We start from the raw sequence: 27,156 nt of genomic DNA on the forward strand, positions 1-27,156 counted from the left end.
TACAGGAATAAGTTATTTATTTTGATTAACTTACAAAATCAGTAGGCACACACAGAACCTCAAATGCAGAAATGCTTTGGTTTTATTCCCTCCGCAACACACACCAAAGCTGGGGGAATGTAGAAAATATATTGTCTCTAAATATTTTTATTTAAAATAAAACATAAGATGATCCACGCAACTTTCTCAAAACAAAAATTAAATCTGGTTGTTTTTTTTTTTTTTTTTTTTTTTTTTTAAATCTGGTTGTTGATTAGACTAATGCTACCTATATTCTAAAACACATAACTGAAAACCCAGGAAAATTGGACTGTTTCATAATGAGACCAGTTTCTTTCATCCAACAAACTTGCATTCTCCCTCCGCGGATAAGTATCTGTTTGCCACTTACAGGGGATACCCATGGAAATTGGGCTTATTGTACAAACTGCCCACATCTATAAAATAATTCACGAAGTATACTTACATGTGCTATCTCATTTAATCCGGTGATCTCTAAAATTATTCACATGTTTTAAATGAACGTATCAAGACTATGAAACAGATGTGCCTGGTGTCAAATTAATAAGTAGTAGAATCAGACTTGAATTTAGAGGTTGCCTCTCCACAGATGGTAACTTTGCTCCACAGGAGATGCGTAGATCCCTTGCCAACACCCTGGTTTACAATCTTTTCAACAATTGAAAACTAGAACATAAATGAACTGATGTTGTCACCATTGTTCTTTTTCATTTTTTAAGATTATACTTATTTATTTGACAGAGAGAGAGAGAATATAAGCAGGAGGAGTCACAGGCAGAGGGAGAGAGAGAAGCAGGCTCCCCTGTGAGCAGGGAGCCAGATGTAGGACTCAATCCCAGGATCCTGGGATCATGACCTGAGCCAAAGGCAGACGCATAACCAACTGTACCACCCAGGTACCCTGGCACTGTTGTTCTTAGTGTAAATACGCTATGAAGCTTTTCCTCTTTTTTCTTCTCATGAGACCATACTTTCATTCTCTAACTTGAAAATATATAAATAAATTGGCTATGTACCAAAGTCTGACACTTACATGTAAATTAGAGGCTATTTTCTAATAATAAATCATCCAAAACTATCCCTCTGAGGACTTTTAGCATTCTTATGGTGATTCCGTCTTTGTAGAGACTCAAGTAAAGTTAAAAAAAAAAAAAAAAGAGTAGACCTTGATTCAATTTTCATAATAGTGCCCTTGAGAATTTTAACCTAGTTCCTTCATGTCTTGAAGCTATAGAAGAAAGCATGTTATTTCAGTTAAGTTCTCCCTATTGGATTTCCTTTGGACTTCCTATTTTGACAGTGGTGAAATAATTTTCCTATTTTACCAGCCTCAAAAACTCAGTAACCTTTAATCTTCATTTCTTCCCTCGCATACCACTTAATCACTTAATCAGATACCATGACTCCCCATTCCTACGTGAGAAAATTCGCCTGCTACTTACTCTTTGTGTGACCCTGGGCAAGTCATGCTCTACGCTTCAGCGTTGCCAGTGATGAAATGGCCCTTACAAGTGTAATTGTATTATTTCTTTTCTTTTTTTTTTTTTTTGTAATTGTATTATTTCTTATGTGTACAGCCTTTCATTCGATGCTTGCATATATTAAGCAACATGTAAGATTAGTAATCCTAGCCCAGTGCACAAAATTTTCTGAAAACCTCATTCCAGAATCATACCGATTCCCAGACATTAAGTTCACTGTTTTCCAACTGCCAAACTCATCTCTTTAGTATCTTTTGGACTCATAGGACTTACGACATAATTTTTTTACAACATAACTTACATGATTTTTGTGAGGATAGAATGATATGAAGAGCTTAATCCAGTACCTTGTAAATATTAACTACTTAATAATTTTCAAATACTATACAGAGATATAGTTATATATAAATAAAATATATATCATTACTTATAATTATGTGCACCATCATTCATTATCATTCATTATCTTATGACATCTTATGACTTGAATGATTGTCATTCATTATCTTATGACAAAGACTGTTTTTCTGTGCTGCTCTTTAAATATATATATATATGAATAGGTACCTATCATATCCACCTTCATCTCGTGTTCTCAATTGCACTGTAGATGACTTTAATTAGATACATATTATTAGGCCTTCAACATTTATCAAATATGTGCCAAATTATGGTAAAATATTATGAGACCTCTACCCACCAAATTCCCTTTAAAGCACAGAATGAATTTAATGTCTTAAATATAAGAACATGGGGGTTTCAAGTAGAATAGTAAAGCCTCAGAATTTTGTGAGATAAGCTTTGCCAGAGGAAACAAACAGCCTTTGGATCATCAAGACAAAAAAGGAAGAATTTTCGTTCAAAATATATCAGCCACATGTTGGTCATTCCCTGTCAGTGACTTGTAACAACTGTATAGTTAGAGTTACAGTGGCTGGAATCTGACCACGCTTTCTGGTGGCCAGGGAACCATGAAATTCTTGAATGATGGTGTGTTTGGCCTCAGTCTCTCTTCAAGCATCTCAGTTAGGTCAAAGAGAACATTGAAGCTAAGTAAAATCATCAGTAAAATTTGAGATAGGAAAAAATACAAATGAAGCTATGACTACCTGAATCTAAGTATGTGTGTTACGGAATGTGTGTCTTATCCAACTCATAGATTTATAGGCATATAAAAGTTTCCCTTTATAAGGAGGGGTTATTAGCTGAGAGAATGCTCTTTCACACATTGCCATTTTTAAATATCAAATATATGTAAACCCCCAAAATGCTATTTTTTTCATTAGTCCTTGATGTTTGAAAGTTTTTCTTCATAGAAGGATCTATAGAAAGACCACATTTTAGACCTTTTTTCACCCATCAATTCTGGGTGATGGCAGTGATAGTTCTCATTGACATGCATGGCCAATGGTGGACAAAGTCACTCCCCTTATTCAACAGTTTTAATTATACAAAACTATTAATGGACTAGGACAACACTGAAACCATCTAATACATCCATGCATAGTTTGTTTTACTATTGTCTTTAACGCCTAAGGCTGGCACTCGTTAATTTTTAAAACACAGACTCCCTCACACAGTGAAAAAATTAAATCAACAGTGCTTTGTGAAGACTCTTTCATGTGATTTTCTTCCCTCAGATTACAGGTCAATATTCAACCTTCTTCTCTCTCATAAGATCTCTTTCCACCTGTAAGGGAGATATTTATTCACATAAAGTATATTTGTTTTTCTAGCCTCTCCTGGGAATTTCTACCACATGGGATTATTTATGCTACATGTAAACCAGAAACAGTTTTGTAAAATCCAATGCATATTTCACACTTTTCAGAATCAGTTGTGATATAATAGGAAGATATTAGCAACAAAGAACACTACAAGAAAATGTCAAAAATATGCTTTATGAACTCGCTTATGCTGGGTAACACTCTTAGAATCCTAATCAAAGTTGAGAGAGTAGAAGAGAAAGGAACAAAATTAAAGTACACATAAATGGAATTAAAGAGAAGGCAAATACAATTAACTCTAGGTTACTCAAAGTGATGAAGAAAAACAGAGGCATGAATAAATTTAAAAAGTAAATGATAAAATGAAAACTTTCCTGATCATTTTAATTTGAATTAAAAATACATATAAGGAGTTTTACGTGTATACATTCATTATTATACTTTGCCCAATGATATCAAATTAACATGTGGATGGTTTATAGTAACCTAAAATTAGATTAGTAGATAAGAGAAACTTAAAATATGCTTCATAGTAAATGTCCACCTATGATTCAGCCTTAACTATACTGCATACAATTCAGACAAAAGCAAAAGTGTGACTTTACTTGAAATCATGGGACAACAATCAGGTATTTCACATATTTGAAATTAAAATCCTCTTCTACAAACTTAATTTAGAGACATGAGAAGAACAAGATCAGCGACTTCTGGAAGTGTCATTTCCTCCCCCAAAACCATATATTAATGGATATCTGAGTAAACCTCAATAGACCTCCAGGTGACTATAGTGTATCCTCTAATAAATCAACAAGAACCAGAGATAAAGGAGCCTCAAATGTATCACCATGTTTCCAATGTTAGCCAAGATCCAATTTGTATTCTTAGTAGCTTGATTCAAGAGAACAACTGGTTATTATAAGGTGTGAACAGCATTACATTTTGTCATTATCTGCAAACCCTTTTCCTAATGTGTATCTCCAAGAACCAGCTTAAAAATCAAACTTTCTTCCATTTAAGGAAGAGGGACTTCTCTATATTGAGAGATTGCAACAAAACCAATTTGGGCATAGAATGTGCCATTTAAACAACATATTATCACATTTTTCTGGACTTTACTTACGGGGCTAATGTTTGAAGGACAGATTATTTCACTATCCTCTTTGTAGCAACTCAACCTAGTAGAGGCCCAAGTATCTACAAATCACTCACTAAGCTTTTGTTGAAATTCGCCTTGGTATCTCCTTCCCATTGCAGGATTAAAGTATTTTAAGTTTTGTATGCAATATAACAATCTACTTCAGTAAAAATCAAGTTCAAGTTGTGATTTCTTTTTAGAATAGGAATTATATATCTGAGTTCCTACATCTCTGTATATTACATTATCACCTTGTACTTTCCTCCACCCTCTTTTCTCTAATTAAGAGAATATTCAATCACAATCTACTCTAGAGAAAGTGCTTAGCCCAACAGTTATTTAATCTTGAAGACTGTATATTCTTAAAACTGGAACTTGGCATGGGTACAGTGCGAGCAGATGTTTATGAGAATTCCAGAATAGGATAGACACTTAAAGATATTGAGTGATTCAGTGCACTGATCCTGCAAGCTGCTGTCAGAAAGCTGAAAGGCTCTATGGCTTTTCTGTGTATTGCTGTTTTCAGCAATAAAATTTGCATTTTAATCTGCAGGGATGTTCATATCTTTCTGCCAGCTAGTATCAGCATCCTGTCCAGAATCATCAAACTAGAAGCATGATGGCCTTGACAAATATTTCCATTTCACTTAGCAAATATTTCTTCCATCACTGAAAAGTTAACGCCTCTATAACCAGAACTTATATTACTTTGGAGGGGCCTAAAACTTCATTTAAACAAACAAAAGTGATTTCATAAGGAATTATATTGCCATAACAAATCAACAGTTTGAATAAGGAAATAGTTATAGGAGTCTCCATAGCATCTGGAGCACATTGAATTCAAAGTGCTCAAAGGGGAAAACATTGTCCTTAGTTATGCTTGCTCACTTTAGTGGAAATTACACATGCATATCAGAGTAGATGCTGTTCCTGCTCAACTTCCTGAAAATTCTAATTAGAGAGACCCACATAGTGCTCATCCAATTATACCTATGGACTTGCTAAAACCACTTATGCAAGCAGGAATATAAATTAACATGGGTTGCTCAAAAGTATATACAAAAAGATACCATGCCATTGAATTTAGAAAAAAATACTAGCTATTAAATCACAAATACTTTTGGATGCTGGAGAGAGATTTAAAATGAGATCAAAAAGAAAAATAAAATAGATTCTCTATTTCCTGTTCCCAAAAAAGGAAAACCAAAAAACTAAAATAAGCAAAAACAACAACAACAACAAAAACAAAAACAAGCAAAAAGAAAAAAAAAAATTAGGTGTTTTCCCAAGAACATTGCCAGAGATGCTTGGCAAAATGTCCCAAAAGAAACTATTCTAAATTCCATAAATTTGTTGAAAGTATCTTTTTACTTTCTAATCTTCAGATCTCAAAAAAGGACAAACTGCACAAAATTTAAACTTCCAACTTCATATTGTATTATAATATTGTATTATACGAATGAAGTAGTATCCCTTTAGGTCTCATATTGCCATGCTGTCCTGTTTCTTTTACCACAATCCTGAAATTCTCTACTTGTTTTCTACTTTTCTTCCTCTCATTTCATAGCCTGTATGAATGTTTTCAATATTCCAACAGAATATTGAAACAACAGAAGCAGAATAGCACGTTATTTTAGCACCCAGTTCTGGAGTCAGAGACAACTGGTGATTAATCCTGGTTATGCCTATCATTTTCTCTATCATAATGATCCAAAAAGTCAGTATTAGTAGATTGGTGTGAGTTGGCAAGCACCAAAACACCACTATTTGGATCTCAGCTATGGCTGTCTCCCTCCCAGCTTCACAGATCCAACTGGTGGAAGACAACACCGCACTGGGGTCACTTTAGGGCCATAGCTACTCACTGTGGACACTAACAAGGAAGCGTTGGCTAAGATTTGCTCTGTTATGATTTATATAAACACTTCATTTTCTGTACTTTTTCTTTTTTCAGTTTATTTTGGGCAAATATTGATTGGATATGTTCTGTTCTACCCTATATGGTCCTTGAAACTAGAATCATGCCTTTATTCATCTTTGTTTACATTACAAAATTTAGCTCGGTGTCATGTAGGCAAGAGTGCAATTGAATTATAGCAGAGTTAAAGAAATATGTAATTAGTTACTTGACTCTCCTATTTAATTATTTACTTATAAGTATACATAAATTGCACATAGCTTTATATAATTAAATATCACGTGCTTAGATATTTATGCAACTTTAGATCAAGACACAGTATTCTCCTATTTTTCCATAGGAAAAATAATATTAAAATTATATATTGATTTGCACTAGTTGCTCGGAATACAACACACGACGTTCAAAGTGTCTATACTTGTTTCTATTAAGCAGTTCCTCAGCATTTTCAGATTATTGTACTCTACTGTAAGCCATGTTTTGAATATTTCTGCACAGAATTTATACTGAATCTTCTTAAAGATTTGTGGTAGCTTCTATTTCTATAGAGTATTGTCCGCTGATTAATAATAATCTTGAGCCTGACTGGGGCCTTATATTTTATTAATTAATGCTGTCTCTCATATTTTACTATTACTCATGGTTTCCCAAAGCCTTGCTTAAGGCCTAGATCTCTATAAGATATTACATTATCACCGTGTACTTTCCCCTATCCTCTTTTTTTTATTAAGAGAATATTCAATCATAATCTACTCTAGAGAAACTGCTTAGCCCAACAGTTGTTTTGAATTCTTATTATTGAATACACTGCAAGTCTGTCTCTTCCACTCTGATTTTGGCAGCAAACTAGAGCTTGACTTTCTTACTAACATAAAGGATATCATTTGCTTCAGTTTCTTCTCCTTCTAGCTGTGGTCACTCAACTTCATCCTTTAGAAAGACGACTCATGGATGTGATCGTGTTCTCACTTCTGTATCTTTGCTGGCAATGTGCTTCTCAGTATGGGGTTATTTATTCAGTTACATATACTTTTTAAACTGATTACTGCTTCAGTAAGTAGGAACACTAATGGCAGAAGCATAGATCCATGAGTTTAGGTATTTGAAATAGAACCATCTCCAACTACTGCATTTGTTGTTGCTAAGTGAGTGATAAGAAACTCACTATTTAATTTCAAAAACATGTAGCATAAATATCTATATGCTCAGTTTTCTTCAGTTTTAGTAGCAAGATTTCTACCTTCCACACTGCTATGCCAAAATGCCTCTTCCTTCCTTCCTTCCTTCCTTCCTTCCTTCCTTCCTTCCTTCCTTCCTTCCTTCCTTCCTTTTTGTTTTGTTTTGTTTTGTTTTGTTTTTCCTTCCTTCCTTTTTGGAAGTCTTAAAGTATTCCTTAGCAGAATTTCCTCAACCAAAATGCCAGTTAGTCTACACTAGATGTCTGACTTACCTCTCCTTTCTTTTATCAGTTTCCATTTTTTTTTTTTTATATATCTACTTTGTTTGTAAAACTTATTGCAAAGTCTCTCTGGCTCTCTTAAAGAGAAGGCTTTGTCCATAGTTATGATATAATGCCTTCATACTCCCTTAGCTTTATTTCGTCAGGGTCCAAAATGAGTTCTATGCAGAACTGGAGAGAAAGAAGGCCTTCCTAATTCTGTGTCAGGGCTGATTCTTGAGCCCTGATTTTCACCAAGATTTTCCATCAGCCTATATTGCTAGCCTCTATTAGCATGAACTCAAATCAAAGTCAGGTAATTCTGTGGGGAACAAAGGTCATTTCTCTCTTTCAATCTTCTTCAAATCCTCCCACATTATTTTTCTCACATTTCTCTCTGCTCCGGGAATGTGATAGCTAAATAATCCACATGTATAGGGACATGCGTGTATAATTATGAAGGTGTGGCTTTCTGAACAAAAAACAAAAGATATGCTGGGGTGCCTTCTGCTCAGGGCCTGATCCCAGGATTCGGGTTGGAGTCCCACATCAGGCTCCCTGCATTTAGCCTGCTTCTCCCTCTGCCTGTGTCTCTGCCTCTCTCTCTCTGTGTCTCTCATGAATAAATAAATCTTAAAAAAAAAAAAAAAGATCGCTGACTAAAACATCAGACACTAGTCACATTATGCTATTGAGCTTGAAATATGTCTAGTCTGAATTGCAATGTACCATAATTCTAAAATAAAGTGTGTATTCCAAAGTTCTAGCACCCCAAAAAAGGGAAATTTTAGAAATTTCTAATATTTGTATTGATTAAGCTCAAAATAAATGCATTTTGGGTATATTAAACTATACTACCAAATCTAATAACTGCCATTTTATCTTCTTAGTGTGGCTATTAGAAAGTTTAAAATTACATATGTGGCCCTCATTATGTTTGTAGTGGACAGTCTTGAGATGGAGAATAATATTGAATTAAGATTTATGTTTACATTTTCTTTCTTTAATAGTCACATTTATTTTAAAAAATAGTGTTGATTTTCTAATAATCCAGTGAACAAGGGTGACCATAAATAAGGCAAATGATCATTATGATAGATATTTACAAATGTCTATTTTTCCATAATTGTTATATCTATTGTTTCTCCTCAGAATGGGGCTTATATTTCTGGCTTCAGTGGGATCTATCTGTCATTCAGATTGCACTGGTTTATAAGAGAAAACTTAAAACATTATCTGTTTCGTACTTAGTATTCAATACCAATAAAGTGTTGATTCTGTTAAGTAATTCATTATTAACGGAAATTGAGGAACATATCCACACAAACTATACTCCTTATGGTGAAAATACTAAAATAAATAAACATTTAATTTGAATATCATCTGTTTAACTTATAGGATATTTTAAGATAAATAAATTATATTCAGGTTATATATACACTTTCTTATAAAAGTTATAAGAAAAATACAAAAAACAAGACAATGAGAAGTCTTTTGAATATGAGTATATATGAGTTATTTATGTAAAAGCACTTATAAATTGTTTCTACTAGGTGTTATGGTTTTTCTTCTGGTACAATGTATTGTGAACAACTTTAATAGCATTATGGACAGATGGTAAATATAGAGAAAATGGAGTCAGGTCTAAGAAATATTTTGAAAATCTAACTGAGTTTCAGATTATTGCTTCTAATATATAAATGAAGTTTCATAACAGCAATAGCAATCATAAATGATAAACATAGCTCATATTTTGTAGACACGTGTAAGAACAAAAATGATATGTTCTTTCAAAAACAACTAACAATTTTTCATTTATATGCCATCAAGCTATAAAACACTTTTTTAATGCTTAAATATTATTGCAGACTATTGAAAACAGCATTTCCTATAATTTATGTTGGTGTCTAGTCATATAAATTTTGTTTCTTTTCACATATGTTACTTTTGTTGCCATTCTATAAATGATTTTATAAATGTGTATTTTATTATAAAACCTGATGACTATTGCAGGATTTTAATATTTAAATTTTTAAAATAATCCTGTTGCAAAAGATATCATATTATAGGAGTAAATACATTACTAAATAATTTCAATCTGTCTCTATGTTGCAATTAGAAATTCAATGACTTGTAAGAAGAACAGAATGCTGACATTGGATTATATGAAAAATATGGGTAATTAGTATGAGAATAATTTCAAGGCAGCATATTATTAAAGCATTTGACTCTGATACTCTTATTGCAATTCTACCAATTATTCAAACTAATTTCATATAAAAATTGAATGCATTATGTGGTATGTCATATGAAGAATATGGAGTCTCTTCAGTCACCCTTGCAAATTGGATTATCCAGGATATTAGACAGTTATTACCATTACAGAAAAAAAAGAAAGCATTAATAAAAGGCAACACAACTATAAATTTTAGTTTGGTATTATTTTTTATACAGACACTTGGTGTCCAATGGAAATATAATGTGAGCCATAAATAAGAACCACAGATGTAGTTTTAAATTTTCTAATAGCCACACTAAAAAGAGTTAAAAGAAACCTATGAAGTTAATTTTCATAATATATATTTATTTATTTCAGTATATCTAAATATTATAATTTTAACATACCATCAATATAAAATATTTAGATAGGTGGCATTCTTTTTTCATACTAAATCTTTAAAAACTGGTCTGTATTTTAATTTTAAAACATATCTCAGTTTGAAATAGCTGTATTTCAAATGCTTAAGCATCATGTGATTAATGTCTTGAACAGCAGTTTTACCTTTAACGTAGCTCGGTGAATAAGTATCTATTGTTCACAATATAAATGTTCCCATTGTGCTCTATCATACAAATTCACTCTAGATTTTCCCTTTGTAACCCAGCAGAGGTCTGGGAAAATATTCTTTTACACAACCAATCTTGATAAAAATCTCAGGAATATTTTCTTCTAGTTTGTTGACTTTTAACCAGCAGCAAGCAGATAATACCAGCAAATGCACTGGACACTAGAAGTATAAATATGAATAAAGGATTTTTTTACTGGGATGCCTGAGTGGCTCAGTGGTTGAGCATCTGCCTTTGGCTCAGGTTGTGATCCTGGGGTCCCGGGATTGAGTCCTGCATAAGGCTTCTCCTTCTGCCTGCGTCTCCGCCTCTCTATTTGTGTCTCTCATGAATAAATAAATAAAATATTTTAAAAAGGGACTTTTTTATTATCAGCTGAGATAGGTCATAAAGGAAAATGTCCAATGCATGAAGAAAAGTGCTGTGGTGTTATATAAAAAATGGAAAGTAAACAAAAAGCTGAAGAAAATGATTTTGGTAGAGGTGAAGACATAGATCAGGTAATTTCTTATGAGGAATATCTTATTTGAAATGGTCCTCCAGAGGTTAAAAAGTGGAATAACTTTGATCTAACTCTGTGTTCTCACTGAATTCTGAGAACACTGTAGTGATTATACCTGACATCCAACACTCTTTAATGTTCAATATTTAATTTTTAAAAAAATATTTATTTATTTGAGAGAGAGAGAGAGAGAAAGAGAGAGAATGAGCAGGGAAGAGGGGCAAAGGGAGAGTGAGAAGCAGGCTCTTCGCTGAGCAGGGACCTGGATAGGGGACTCGATCCCAGGACTTTGGGATTATAACCTGAGCCAAGGCAGATATTTAACCAACTAAGCCACTTAGGTACTCCTACTGTTCAATATTTATAAGGCATATACATTGTTATTACCTTCAGTTTCCACTCCCCTGAGACACCTCATTTATTGACAGACTCTCTTCTCCCTTATTATACCATATACAAGCTTCTTGCTGAGGTTGTGAATTATTACTGGTTCCCTATACTTAATTAGGACCTTTCACTATCTTCATCATTTCCTTCTCTCCTGAAACCTTTGCTTCTCTGGCTTTCCACTGCACCTATGATTTTGATCATTACTGTTCTCAGTCCCTTCTGCTGGCTCACTCTCCTCTTTACATCTCAAACACATAGCTACAGTTCATACCCTATAAAGATCTCTCTTTGAATTTCCTGTCAACTAAATTTTATTTTCCCCAGATTACATGTGCTCCCAGATTCTTGATTTTACTTTGTAGAGTCAAGTTTAGTCAGTTATTCAAAAGCAGAAACCCATTTTTTAACTTTGACTTTTCACTCTCCATCTTGATCCGTGCTCCTCACCTTTCATTGCTAGCTGATTAGTAATGCATGCTTTTCCTTCTGCCTTTCAAATATTTAGCGTTATTATTTAGTTCATTTTATTTACAATGCCACTTTTCTGGTTTAGGTGGATAGAATCAGATTAATAACTTTAAAAAGTTATGAAATGGGAAATTCATTGAAGGTGTCCATGTTTTAGGTATGTTTGGCTTCTATTAAGATAACCCAAATGAGAATGTGATATCCTCCTACATTTCATTTTCCAGAAATAATATCACACAGCCATCCCTAGCTGAAGGATCATTAAGGAAAAGGGGGAAGTTACTTTGAGTACATCAGCCAATAAAAACTTAATGCTAGTTTGCATTTGTGTGCCTGGGTATTTATTTGTGTTTGTAACTGTAAAAAGTCTGGTTAAGTGATAATCAAACTGTTAAGTGATAATCTCACTATTATATGTTTTATATATGTTCAAACAATACCAAACTGTAGAAAGAAAAATTTTAATCTCCTCATGTTTTATCCTCAAAGATTGAGAATAAGTGGTGCAAAAATTTCATCTGGTTGATAGATAAACAGATACATAGATAATAGAGTGATAGGAGAGAGACAGAGACACACATAGAGATTATTAGTATCTATTTTAGTAAAGATAAATTGTATCTACTTTTATAGTTCTTTTTCTAATTGAATTTTTGACAACTTTCTCCGGTTTCAAAAGGCTGTAAACTTCACTCATGATCTCCTTTACCCTATTGTTTATCAACATTCTTAAAAATATCAAATAGTGATGACTATAATAATTAATGCAATCATTATAATATATTTTTAAATATCTCATGTTCCAATATGCACTGCAGTTTATACATCACTCCTAATTTTTAGTATAAAATTCCATTTCTATATATTCAAAATATATAGAACAGAAAAACGTACCAACTGAGTTATACACATTAAAATTTTATATCAAGTAAATGTGCATTGTCATATTTTTAGAATTTTCAAAAGGAGAAATAAAAGATAGTAAACAAAGTACGAATTATAAGAATTCTTCCTCTAGTGCAAAGACTTTCTTAAGTTAAAAATTAATGTGGTGGTATTAAAAATGTTATAATTAATTCTACTTTGAAATATCCATCTATACATAATGAATCTGGGGATCTCAAAAGTATCAAGCAAAAGATTATTTTAAGATGAAAAAGTCAAGGGGACAGTATTTGGAATTAGATTCTGACTAAATTCTTCATCAAGACTCATCTAGCGTTAAAAACAATTTTTTTCAGCTGCTGGAAAATTAGTTAAAAATATGCTCCCGGTCTGATTATTACACAAATAACAAATTTATATGCAAGGATCAAAATAAAGTCATATAACATTGTTTCATTTAAACATTTGATGATTAATTGAATATTCTTCACTTACATGGTATATAGATTTTGTATATTTTGCTGTTACTAATTTATATGAGAATTACAATGCCTGTTAAAGTTCATCTTTCCTAGTTATACTTCCATTTTGTGTTCTATGATGTGTTTTTTTATTTTTATTTTTTTCTATGATGTGTTTACATGTTATTTCCAAAACATCTCAATATTTAGTAAATGTTAAACTATCAAATAACACACTAATATTAATATTGATAATTAAGTATTGGCATTATGTTCTGGCAACACAATAATTAAATAATGACAATCAAATTGGAAAACGGAAAAGACAAAAAAGCAAAGAAGGGAAAAGAGATTAAATATTATTTTATATTTTATATCATTTTACAATGTACCAAATATGTAAAAATAATTTCATTGGTAATCCCTTCAAAATAAAATTTTCAATCCATCTTAGGAACCCTCTGGAAGCATTATGCATTAACCATCATATCACTGCAAATAACATTTGTTAAAAGGCCTCAAGACATGACTTTGCCTGGTCAGATCAACATTTCTTTTCCTTCCAACTCTCATTTTCTCTCTAATTCATATGTTTTCCTACAATATTCTTATATCTAGTTCTCTATATGTATCTGGAATCAGAATAATAAACATGTTTTGCTGCATTTGCCTCTATATTGATGAACAACTATGTTAATAAATTGCATGGAGAAAAAAGGAAGCAGAGATGATCAATGAATGCTGTTATCTATCCAGCCAACTGTTAGGAAGTCCAAATGGACAACAGTGAACTCCCTAACAATGGGTCACAAAAGTGTCAAGTGGAATTCTCGAAGTAGACTCGCTATTTTTCTAACTAATTAGTGATAGACTCCAAAGGAATACCTACTGTAAGTACCAAACACAGATTCTGGAGCTAAAAGCACTTCACTATCAAAAAGACACAGAGTTGGAGGTAAGTAGATGACAGGGAAAGAGGGACGGAGGGACAGGAGAAAAAGAGAAGGAAGAAGGAGAAAATGAAATGATGAAAAGGAGAATTAAAACCTTTCTAGAGGTCTCACTGAGAGACGAGGAAGGAGAGAAAACAATTATTTTCACAAGGATACATTGGCAGAGCAGGAAGGCAAACTATTAGTGAAGGAACTAGGTATCTTGTTTTCATATTAAAGGAATAAGAATCACAGACTGAGAAGAAGAGTACTTTGAATTATCACGAAAAATAAGGCAAGGGGAAAAGGAAACATTTATTCAAGCTATCTTATGTATGAAAGGACATGGGAGAAATAATATCAATTTACCATATTGTTCTAAAAATAATAAGACTGAGGGGTACCTGGCTGGCTCAGTCCAAAGAACATGTGTTTCTTGATTGGGTGTAAAGATTATTTAAAGAAATAAAACTTTAAAAAAATGAAAAGGCTGACTGACTTTCCCTACCAAAAAAGAAAAAAAAAAAATGTCAGACTGAACTTAAAAAATAACTTCAGCTATGACATTTGCACAAAACATCTTAAATAGTATAATAAAGAGAGGTTGCATATGAGGGATGTGGGCATTAGGTGCTGCTTGTTTCACTCACCCTCATCCCACCAATTCAGTTCTCTCCTTGTACAGCAGAGACTGGATGGGTAAAAACAAACTTCCCATCCTCACTCACAGTTAGAGTTCTGTTGGAAAACAGCACCTGTGAGTGAAGTGGCCTTCTCCCAGGCCCTCACCCCCACCCTGAATTCTACAGTGACCACACTCCAGGCCGTGCCCTCATCCAGGCGGTGAAGAGCGACAAAAACAAAAATTCCAGTCATGAAATAGGCAGAAGTCATGAACAGACATTTCTCCAAAGAAGACCTACACATGGCCAATAAGCACATGAAGAAATGTTCAATATCACTTGTCGGCAGTGAGATACCACTCTACACCAGTTTTAGAATGGCTAAAACTAACAAGATGGGAAATAACAAATGTTGGCAAAGAGGTAGAGAAAGGGGAACTCTCTCACACTGTTGTTGGGCATGTAAGCTGGTGCAGCCACTCTGGAAAACAGCGTGGAAGTTCTTCAGGAAGTTAAAAATAGAGCTACCCTATGACCCAGCAATTGCACTACTGGGTATTCACCTCCAAGACACAGATGTTGTGAAATGCTGGGACACCTGCACCCCAATGTTTATAGCAGCAATGTCCACAATAGCCAAACTGTGGAAGGAGCCGTGATGTCCTTCAACAGATGAATGGATAAAGAAGATGTGGTCTATATAAATATGCAATGGAATACCACCCAGCCATTAGAAAGGATGAATACCTACCATTTACAATGATGTGGATGGAACTGGAAGGTATTTTGCTGAATGAAAATGAATCAATCAGGGAAAGACAATTTTCATATGGTTTCATGCATAATGTAGAATATAAGAAATAGTGAAAGGGGCCATAAGGGAAGGAGAGGAAGTGGGTGGGGAAAAATTAGAGAGGAAGACAAACCATAAGAGACTCCTAACTCTGGGAAACAAAGAAAGAGTTGAAGCAGGGGAGGTGGGTACTGGGATACAGTAACTGTATGATGGGCGCTAAGGAGGGCATGTGATGTGATGAGCACTGGGTGTTATATTATGTTGGAAAATTGAATTTAAATAAATAAATATACACATGCATATATGCATACATAAAAAGAAAGTCTCCAGGGTTTGAGCAAGGAGTCAAAGCTCTGAAGGCCACCTGTGTTACAGAAGATGTACTGCCCTTGGTGCATGTTGGATGTGGATGCCCTTATGCTCTGACTCCACCCAGGAGCTGGAGGTGGGAAGCGGGGACAATGAAGTGTCCACTCTGCCTCCACAACATGCTGTAGTTGCAGTCAAAGACGTGTAAGTCTTCTGACGCCCAAACTTCAAAGTGAAGTACCCCACAGCATACTGTGCCTCCTGTGTGCTCCCCAGTCCTGGTATCCCAGGCTGTCTAGCACCCACTTGGTATTCTTGCAAAAGTGAGTTTTTGCCACTTCTGGAATGTCTCTTGGTTTCCTGCGGGTTGCCAGGTCCAGCTTGGCCACAAAGGAAGCAGGGACCAGGGTCAGCAGCAGCGCTGGTGGTGGAGGAGCAGCGCTCTAGGTCCCCCAGCCACTGTCTGGGGCCCAGCTCCTGGCTGCAATGAGGACTCCTTCAGCCTTGGCTTTGCTGGGCATCAGGCTGCCATCTGGCTCCCACCTGGTCTGGCCCTGGCCCATGTGAGACCCTGCATGGCTGTTGCTGGCAGTCCTAGGTTGTTTCTGCCAGCATGGCTTTGTGCACGCATGGCCCCTCACTTGCACAGGGCTCCACATTCAGAATTTTACAATATAGTGCTGTAAATGTGTCCTCTCTTCCTCGTGATTTTCTTAATAAACATATTCTTTTTTTCTATCTTACTTTATTGCAAGAACACATAATATATATAAAGTATATAATCAATTTATAATAAATATATAATACATATAAAGTAAAAAATATACGTGTTAACTGACTTTATGCTATCAGTAAGGCTTCTGGTGGATAACAAGCTATTACTGGATATGTTTTTGGGGAGTCAAAAGTTATATGTGGATTTTTCACTACACAGAGGATGGCATTCCTAACACGAGCCCCCATGTTGTTCAAAGGTCAACTGTAATTAACGTAAGAAAAAAAAAAAAAAAAAACAGTAACAACAAAAAAAGTTCAAATATTTAAGAATACCCAAACAAAAATTTCTGGTTCCAGCAACCTGTTAATAGACAGCTGGAAATTCATTCTACTTCCAATATCTAGAAATGACACATACAATTTTAATATTTCTTTAAAAATCATAGCTTCAAATAAATCAAATTATATTAAAAAGACTTGGTGCCAAGAATACTGAACAAAAACCAGTTCAGCTAGCACATAGTTGAGGGGATCTGCTGGCTACTCTGGGTCAGAGGACCAGACCAGTAACCAAAGGTCAGTGCGGTAATACCTAAACAGGGGAAGGACAGGAGATTGAGCCTATGAGAGATGTGAGTTGAGTTTAGACCTTCATAAACATAGCAGGAAGCCTCAATGGGCCCCATCATTAGTAGAAGGGTAAATTAGGCAAAACAAAGTACTATCTATAAGCAAAGGAAGATCACAAAGTCTTTCACCACCTGGATTCTAAATTGAAAACAAACAAAGAAACCTTCCTAGGTAATTGGTAGCCATCAGCTATACTACACATGGTTTTGAAGTTGGAATTCATGCTCTACTTCTGGTACAGAAGACCCAAGATGAGAAACTATCATAAAAATCAGTCCCTGAGTACCGATACTCCCAGTGTACTCAGAAAAGCAAATGCAAAGCACTCTTCAGAGGCCAAGTTTTCCCCTAGAATCCATCCATAAACTCTTCAGGTAAAATTGCTCATGCTGTGATGTTAAAATGCACAGGAGCAATACTTACCTGGCAAAGGAGATACCATGATAACAAAGGTGGTTTTCCCAAGGCCAGGCTTATCCATTACACTCCAGATGTGCTGACCCCTGCAGTTTCCCCAAATGTGGGAAACTCAACTGCATAATTTGTGGTAATGGGGGAGTGCATTGGTATTTTCCCCTGAAATTAAAAAAAAAAAAATGCACTTGAGCAAAAATCTAGCATTCCCAACAAAGGGTCAATTTAGATTCTTAAGGCTTTCAAAAAAAAAAAAAACTTGCAGAGTATAAAAATATCACGTAAAATAGTTAAATTAGAATATGAACTTTCTAAATCTCCCACAGAGTAATTAAAGAATGTTTTATGACTTGGAATTTGATAAAATAAAAAATCATTTTTTTTAATTGAAGAAGTTTTAATGTTTGATTTGGAACCCAAAGGATTCAAAGCCAAAACTCACCAAGATGTGTCCTATTTAACTGAAACCCAGCATTGATCCTCATTCTCTGCAGTTCTAATTCAGGTTGGTCTCTGCCCCAGGCCCCTTGCACATTTCCCCCAGGGAAATGAAATTGGTACCACATCTGCAGTCTGGACTGTCCTTCCCTGAAACTGATGCGATGCCTTCAAGACAGTGAAAGTTGAACTAGTTCATTGGTTAAGTCTTCCATGTCTTCTTTTTTTAGAAAAAGAAAATCCAAAAAGTTAACAAAATCTGCAAGACTATCACAAACTGGTATCACATTCACAATTTTTAGAAACACAGAAAACCCATAGCTTTTAGAGAAGTTATCTCTGGCCAACTTGGCATTGTATTTGGGTTTACCAAATATCAGGATAGAAGTAGACTTATATAGTAAATCTCTCCTTGGAAGGAATGTGGTTGGAGAAAATCTTGGTTTTAGTTTTGCCAGCATGTGTCCATCTTTTTTATTCTTTTTGTCCTTCTTGCCTGGATTCTGAATCTATTTAAATGCCACCATCTGCCTTCTCCTTTTACTTCTGGACTGCTTAGGGCTTCTGGAGAAAATCACAAAACAGTATCAATAGCTGCTTCATTTTCATGTTTCCAACCTCTAGTGACTTACTCTAGCTCCATCTGCCAAACTTTTATTCACTTCTCATATTCTTTTTTCATGGCCCTCAGAACATTAATCCATATGTTTTCTCTATATTTGAGCTTAAGATTTCATACTGTAACATTCTGTAAATTGCCTGACTTTGTATTTTATAAGAAATTATACAAACAAAACAGGGAAAAAAATGTCTGGGAATAAATTCATATATTTGCATTTTCTTTGTGAAAAAGTTTTCAAGTGGCATGGATTTTCCCTTAAGGCCAATTTCTTTAAATACCATAAAAGTTGCTAAGAAATTAGAGATGATAAATGATGCTGGCTTATGTCACTACATTCATATTAATAAATTAAAAGTTAATAAATATGGAATTATGGAAATGATATCAAGATTGGAAAGATAAACATCCAAAAACATTCTTATCAATTGAATTAAACAGATATGAGGTTTCACTTATACTAATCTGTACCTTAACCCTATTTTGTAATTTTATCAATGATACTTAACCAGGCATTGCTATTTTAGCTAAACAATTTTAGTTTATTTCTGTATTGTTTTCTTCTACTTTATAGGAGTCCTTTATTCTGTATCTGTCCTCCAGAAGATGCGCACACACACACACACACACACACACGCATGCACATGCACACACATACACACACAACACATTTTTTTTTGCTTTATGATGTCTATTTACTGAAGAACAGGGCAATAATAAGGAAGTCAACCTTAATACATGAAAGCCTGCTCTGCTCTTACTAGTTGGTTCAGACACTGTGAATCTCTGTCATACTCTAGATTTTAAAACTACCAGGATCAATATCCATAACATCCCTGTGGAACCGAGTGTATCCATCTGTAAAGTGAGCTTGCAAAGAACCAGCAACAACTTCCAGATAATAAATCTGTCCATTCAGCAACCGTCTCAGGGAAGAAAAAATAGTAACTTCTATTATTCTATCTATAATTGCCCAGGTTTCTATAGTAAAAGAAAGCAACTAGAATGATATCGGAATGAATGACTCTATCTCTGATGTCAGCTACAGAGGGTAAAACTAAAACTTAATCAAAGGGTACCTCTTGCTAATATTCCCCTCTTGTTCAGAAACCCATACAAACCCTACGTATTTTGCTGGGCTCTTTCTACTATAAACAATTCCCTAATCCTCTCTCTATATTTTTGCACTTACAGGAAACAAAAAGGAGGTGAAGAATCGTTTATTGCCCTCTTGATGGAGAATTAATTATTTTTTGTTAATATTTTCCTAAATCTTATACTTCTATTTCTTTCAACACTATAAGCCAGATATATTTCTATTATAGTTCTTTAGCTTCTTCTTTTTTTCATTTTTTTAGCTTCTATTTTTTTTTTTGAGAAAGTTATCTGAGAGCATTACTTAACTGCAGCAAGATACAGGATGTAAAATTATTACACATAACATTTTCTTTTATGTGTGACATTTTATTTTTATAATTGATTAATATGTTATATAGTTTTAACCATCTAGAGGATGTTCAAAATAGGGCCTATGTCTTAAAAATATCTTGGATCTACTCAAGATATTTATTGAGTTGACTTCAATTTTGTTAACTATTTTGTGACAAAGTCATCAAATTAATTCCAAAGGATCTTTTCAATTATATTGATTAGGTATGAATAAGGATTATTAATGGTATTCTTAATTTTTATTTATCCCTATCTAGTCTTCTTATAGTCATGATATTTCTTATGATGTGACTATTTCATTAATATAAAAAAGTTCAGGAATCATATAGTTTCTTGCTGGAAGAAAACTCAAAGGTCATGATAAAAACCACTGTACATAGTTAAAGAAACTACAACAGGGATCCCTGGGTGGCGCAGCGGTTTGGCGCCTGCCTTTGGCCCAGGGCGCGATCCTGGAGACCCGGGATCGAATCCCACATCAGGCTCCCAGTGCATGGAGCCTGCTTCTCCCTCTGCCTGTGTCTCTGCCTCTCTCTCTCTCTCTGTGACTATCATAAATAAATAAATAAAAAAAAAAAAAAGAAACTACAACAAATAAGAAATGAAAACAAATAAATAAACTAAGACAAATAAATTTTCCCATTTAATTAATGACAAAATTAAGCTTCCTGACACTTTATAAATTGCTCATTTCATATACACCATTACTTTAAGCTTAGATTTTTGTCATCTTCCTGTTCCACAACTGCCACCATATTATATATGTATATATAATAAAAGTAACATTTCAGTAAAATATCCGCATTCTTTTGTTGTAATAAGTCCAAATAGATATATTTTTAGACTTCCAATTGATTTATTCAAGTATTCACTTATCACTTATAATCACGGTAATTGTTTAACATTTCTCAAGTTACCCATAAAGACCCTATCAGATGAGAATAAAGAATCCTATTCATTGTCTACAGTATGTTTTCAAGATCTGGCATTGTTAGCAGCTCTGAACGGTAGACTAAATTTTAGACAAAGCCTATATTTGGAGAGAACAAACTCTTTCTTTTTAAAAAATTTATTTAAATTAAATTAATTAACATGTAGTGCATCATTAGTTTCAGAGGTAGAATTCAGTTATTCATTAGTTGAACCAGCCTATTTCTAAGGGCAAATGTTCGTATTGCTTTGCTACAATGTTTAACCTCAATGATCCTCACTGTTTGCTGATGAGTTAAATATATTCATTGCCCTCCTCTCAGAGGCTATAACTGTCTTCTGACAATATCTTTGAGTAACTTATTGTCATATGTATGTGTAAATTATCTAGTCCATCAGGGTTGCTTTACAAAGATCATTACTCTAATAATGTCGAACACCTTGTTGATCGTTTCTTCTGCACAATGTGGAATAGTAAAAAATCTTTCCTCTATGAGTTTAAAATGGGATTTTTAATCCTGACTGGCCCTAAACTAGCTCTATATGCTTGATGGTAATTTACTTTCTATGAGTTTATAAAATGAGGAATTGAACACAGCTAGGTATTATCAAAGGCCATTCATCAGTTAGTTTTCCTAGGCTGTAAGAAAAGAAAAATTTCACAAGACGTGATTAACTTATAAGAAAAAAAAAATACGTGTATACTATTAATTTAACTGATCTTTCAATATTTTGTTGAATGAGGTTATACTCATGTTTTCCAATATCCAGGGATAATTTGAGAATTTTGTTGTCCTCTTTAACTTGGTGATCAATGTCCCATAAGATACTGTACTCAACAACAAAAGAAGACTCATTGATAAACCTTAGTTTATACTACTATATAAATTTTGTGTTTCCATGGTGAAGATTAACTCATAGCTTAAGCATTCGTTAACACTGCTAGAGCTCTATGAAATGATCATGTTGGAATCTGTTTTAAGGACCCAATGGCTGGTATGAAATAGTTCTGTATTGAGTGTATCTATGGTATTTGATAGTATCTTTGCTCTATTCCTTTTAAAGACTGGCAAAGATATATAAAACAATTTCAGAGATACTTATCAGATTCTGTGTTGGAACACAGTAAATTTCTGCAATATAAAAATGTCTACTCTCACATACATATATTTTTTTTTCATAGACATAACACTAGTATGTAAGGTGCTGGCATCAAAATAGATATTAAATAAGAAACTCAAGGATAAGTTCTGAAAGCTGATGAAATACCTACTCGGGGAAGTGATTGATAAAGTACTATATTACATTACTCTTACATGGACCAGAGAATTTTATTGTAAATCTCAGTTTACATCTGAACATAGTGACAGGATATTAGGACTTAAGAGAAACAATAAGTATTAAATTAAAAATATGGAAAATAAAATCGTGTTGGTGATTTATTTTGGCTGAAATTCAAACATCTTAACACAATCTTATCCAATGTCTTGAATAAAAATGTAAAACCATGTTGATTATTGTCTTGATGTCAGTTTCCATTAGAAGCACATGGAGATCTTTAAAGTTGTTTTTAGGATTTAAAAAATTATTTTATAAATAGATGCTCACTTTAAAGAAAGAGACTGATGTTAGGAGAGAGAGAAATAGACATAAAGAGTAAAAAAGATAAAGAGAAATTATTTTAAAGAAATTCAACCATAAATGGACCATATTAGTCTATATATACTCAGTTATATATGTTTATTCTGAAATGAGGGCAATTTTGTTAAATAATAGAAATATAATGTAAGCAATAAATTGATCCTCAAGTACACTTAAAGATTAAATGATGTAAGTAGTTTATAAAATTATATAAATATGGTAAATAGAGCAATTAATAATGGAAAATTAAGTAGAAAATAAGCCATAATAGCCAGTTAATAGCTACTAAATTTCAAACCTGTTCACTCAAAACTATCAAGCATCTACCTGGACCATGTTTAAGAAACAATTTTAGTGATCTAATATTTCTATGATAAATTTTCTGTTCATCATGTCTTCTTTATATTAATAATAGAGAAGAACATGCAAAGTTGTATTTTTTAAATGGAAATAAATTGAAACATTATCTATATTATTATCTATAGAATGGCTTTTTTTCACTGTGTGTTTCATACCACATACTAAACCTAATATTATGAAGTAATTTTTTGACAAAAATATATGTTATTAAATTATTATAGTAAAGTAATCTATTCTCATTACAATATTTAAATATTTATTTATTTATTCATGAGAGACACAGAGAAAGAGGCAGAGACGTAGGCAGAAGAGGGAGAGGGAGAAACAGGCTCCTCACAAAGAGGCTGATGTGGGACTTGATCCCAGACCCTGGGATCATGCCCTCAGCTGAAGGCAGATGCTCAAACCACTGAGCCTCCCAGGAGTCCTGACAATTTTCTTTTAAATAGAAAAAACAGCACAATGAGCTACACAGTACTTGGTATCCCATATCAAACTGTTTCCACTAAAGTAGACACAAAAGAAGGGAAAAAAAAGAAATACACACTGTTTTATATTGTCTTACTTTATGAAAGAAACAGAGAGAATAAACATTCACTAAGTGCCTATCCCTATTTCATTGCCTAAGTTAAATTCTCAAAACAACAGTCTGATGCTGATGATAGCTTTAGTTCAAGGAATGGGATGGAGGTCAAGCCATTGGGAAAATACACATCACATCCAAATTATCTAGCTGTAGTGAAACAGACATAGGATACAACCCTGGGATATTACCTGACTCAAAAGTCCCAGATTTTTTCTTATATTGTAGCACAACCTCAAAAAACAAAAATGAAAAAAAAAAATTAAAAAGAGCCAAAAAGGAAGGAAAGAAAGAAAAGCAGCTGTAATGTGAGAATACTTTTAATCTAGTATGTCAAGAAAAAAATGTTCTTTAGCATCTGATTATTTTATTTGACCTTCTACTGATGAAGATATATTCTATATTTAGTATATTCTGTGTTCCAAAGCAGACAAACTGTCACCGATGTTTTAACATAAATAAAGTATTGGCACTTAAGATAAAAACGTGGCAATTTCATTATATTTAGAAACAGAAAATGTATAATAATGCCTGACTTCCAGTATATTATAGAGATCTTTTTTTTAAGACAATTTATTTATTCATAAGAGATACAGAGAGAGGCAGAGACATAGGCAGAGGAGGCTGATGTGGGATACAATCCCAGGACCCCGGGATCACGCCCTGAGCCAAGGGCAAATGCTCAACCACTGAGCCACCTAGATGCCCCTAGAGTATGGAGATCTTTATGTATAAATATTAAGCCAATTATAGAAACAATCAACTTACACATAAAAGAGGCTGAAACACTAGATTTAAAAATCTGAATACATGTTTTCTATAAGAAATAGGCTTTAAATGCAACGACAAAGATGGGTTAAGAGTAAAGGGATGAAAAAAGACATGCCATGCTAGCACTGATTAAAAGAAAGCTGCACTAGCTGTATTAATTTCAGACAAAGCAGACTTCAAAACAGGAAAACTAATCAAGAAGAGGAGTATTACAATCATCAAAAGGTGGTCAATTCTCCAAAAAGACTCAATTATTAATCAACAAAGCACTAATATATGTGAGGCAAAAACTGATAGACTTACAAAGGACATAGACAAATCCATTATTATTCTTTGAAGCTTCAACAATCTCTTTTCAATAAATGATAGATGAAACAGGCAGAAAATCAGTAAATATATAGTTAGCCTGAATTGTCCTTTCAATCACCTTGGTCTAATTGATATTTATGGAATATGTCATCCAACAACAGCATAGTATACATTTTTCTAAAGATCATATGGAACCAAGAAAGACCAATATTCTTGGCTGAAAACATACCTTAAAAAATTAATAGAATCAAAATCATACAAATGCATTATCAGAAAACAATTACATTAGAATTTGTTACTAAGAATTATTTACTAGAAATTAAACTAGAATTCAAGAATAGAATAAAAGCTGAAAATTTCCTAAATATTTGGAAATCAAGCAACACATAACAAACATACAAATCAAAGAAGAAAATTTTAAGATATTTGTGATGAAACTGAAAATGTAACATTAAATGTTGTGAGATACAATGAAAACAATGTTTAGAGGATAATTCAAAGCATGGAATGCATGTATTAATGCATTTTATTAAAAAGGCAACATGTCATTTGGGGGGAGGGGATTGAGGTAGAGCATTCCAAGCCCAAAGTACAAGAGATAGATTTGAAGTCTTGTTCCCCAAATATTTCACTAATAATTGAATTTGTTTAGAAAATCAAGAAACAACTAGATTCGTTTTCAAAATTGGGTTAATACACAAGTAAAACAAACTAACAGAAAACAAAAACTAGGGACACCTGGGTGGCTCAGCAGTTGTGTGTCTGCCTTTGATTCAGAGCGAGATCATGTATATCATCAATAGCAAATCTACCTTGAGAGTTTATGCCTATATCTGACTGATAATTGTAGGCAGTCATGTGAGTGTCTTTTTTAGCTAATCCAGAATCTTTCTTATTCTTAAACTAGTAGCTCAAAAACAAGGAAAAAAAGAAGTGAATTTTGTAATTGGTGCAGCTTATCTAAAGCCTATACTTTACTTATTAATCATAGACTCCCACAATCCATTTAAAGTGTCTATACTGCAAAGAAAATTTGAGAATTTGTAATGGAAATCCCTCTACCTTGATCAAAAAATGATTCTCCATATTTACCTTTTAGATTCAAAGTTTTTTGTTTATTCTTTGCCGATTGCACCACCATCTTTTGTGATTATATTTTGACTTGCATTTATTTGCAGTGTTTCTGCTGACTGTGGACTATTTATAATTAGCAGAAACTGAATAGTTTGTTCATTGTTTTTATTTTAATGCACCTAATATATCAGAAACATAAGTGTTTTAGGTATTCATATCCCTAAAAGTAATGCATCTAGAGACAGCATGCTTTTTATGGCTTAAAGTTATTTTGATTGAGAAAGTTTTAAGTATATCATATAAAAAGTAACATATTAAGAAGTCTCTATACACATTGAAAAGTTTCTGAATTAATTCAGCATTAAATGTCAGTCATTAAATGACATTCTATATAAAGAAAATGATTTTTCCCCACTAAACACAAATAAATATGGAAATATATTTTGGCAAGGACTTTGAAAATTAGAACTACTTACTAAAAATAAAATATATGTATAGCCTCTGATATAGAATTTTTAAAATATAGATTAATTCTACATATAAACTTCCATTGTCCAAAGAAATAAATTTATTTTGTTCCTCAAGGTTGTATAATACACCTTTGACATAGATGATACTAGAGAATATTTTCTATAAATGAACCCCTATACTTTCAGAAATACAGTAACAAATTAACAACAATAAAAGTCCAAAGAGTTTCTTGAGATAAAATTCCAAATGTTTAGAAAGTTTTTAAGTTAATATGTTCTTTGAACATACATATTTGGGGTTCTTTAGTGTATTTTAAAAATTAGTTTCAAACTATTAATATAGAGTACATTCATTCCTTTGTAGAACAAATCTATCAAGCAAACTTTTAATTAATTCTATATTATTTACATTGAAATGAAAATATCTTGCATATTAATTACATACACTTGTAACTTTAAAGCTTTTTTATTCCTTCTGCTAATAACAGTAACAACGATAGGAAAATTGACAAGCTAGGAGCTTTGTATGTATTAAGTCATTGACTGTATTTTTAGGAAATTGTCTTTATTCATCCCATTTCACAGATAAGAAAATTATGACAGTGGAGTTAATTAACTTGGCCAAACTTTCATATCCACTGAATGCCAGAATTAAGTTTCATTAAGATCTCCATACTCTAGGGGCATCTGGGTGGCTCAGTGGTTGAGCATTTGCCCTTGGCTCAGGGCGTGATCCCGGGGTCCTGGGATTGTATCCCACATCAGCCTCCTCTGCCTATGTCTCTGCCTCTCTCTGTATCTCTTATGAATAAATAAAT

The 27,156-nt window shown here is 33.4% G+C and overlaps 1 non-coding gene across 1 annotated transcript; it reads left to right on the forward strand.

The window, feature by feature from the left end:
- The first annotated feature begins 17,695 nt into the window (after window positions 1-17,695).
- LOC121481739 lies at window positions 17,696-17,859 on the forward strand. The gene has a single exon (XR_005985397.1). It is a non-coding gene; the product is annotated as a U1 spliceosomal RNA (small nuclear RNA).
- The last annotated feature ends 9,297 nt before the right edge of the window (window positions 17,860-27,156 follow it).

This window comes from Vulpes lagopus, chromosome 23 (assembly GCF_018345385.1).
Source record: "Vulpes lagopus strain Blue_001 chromosome 23, ASM1834538v1, whole genome shotgun sequence".
NCBI lineage: Eukaryota > Metazoa > Chordata > Mammalia > Carnivora > Canidae > Vulpes > Vulpes lagopus.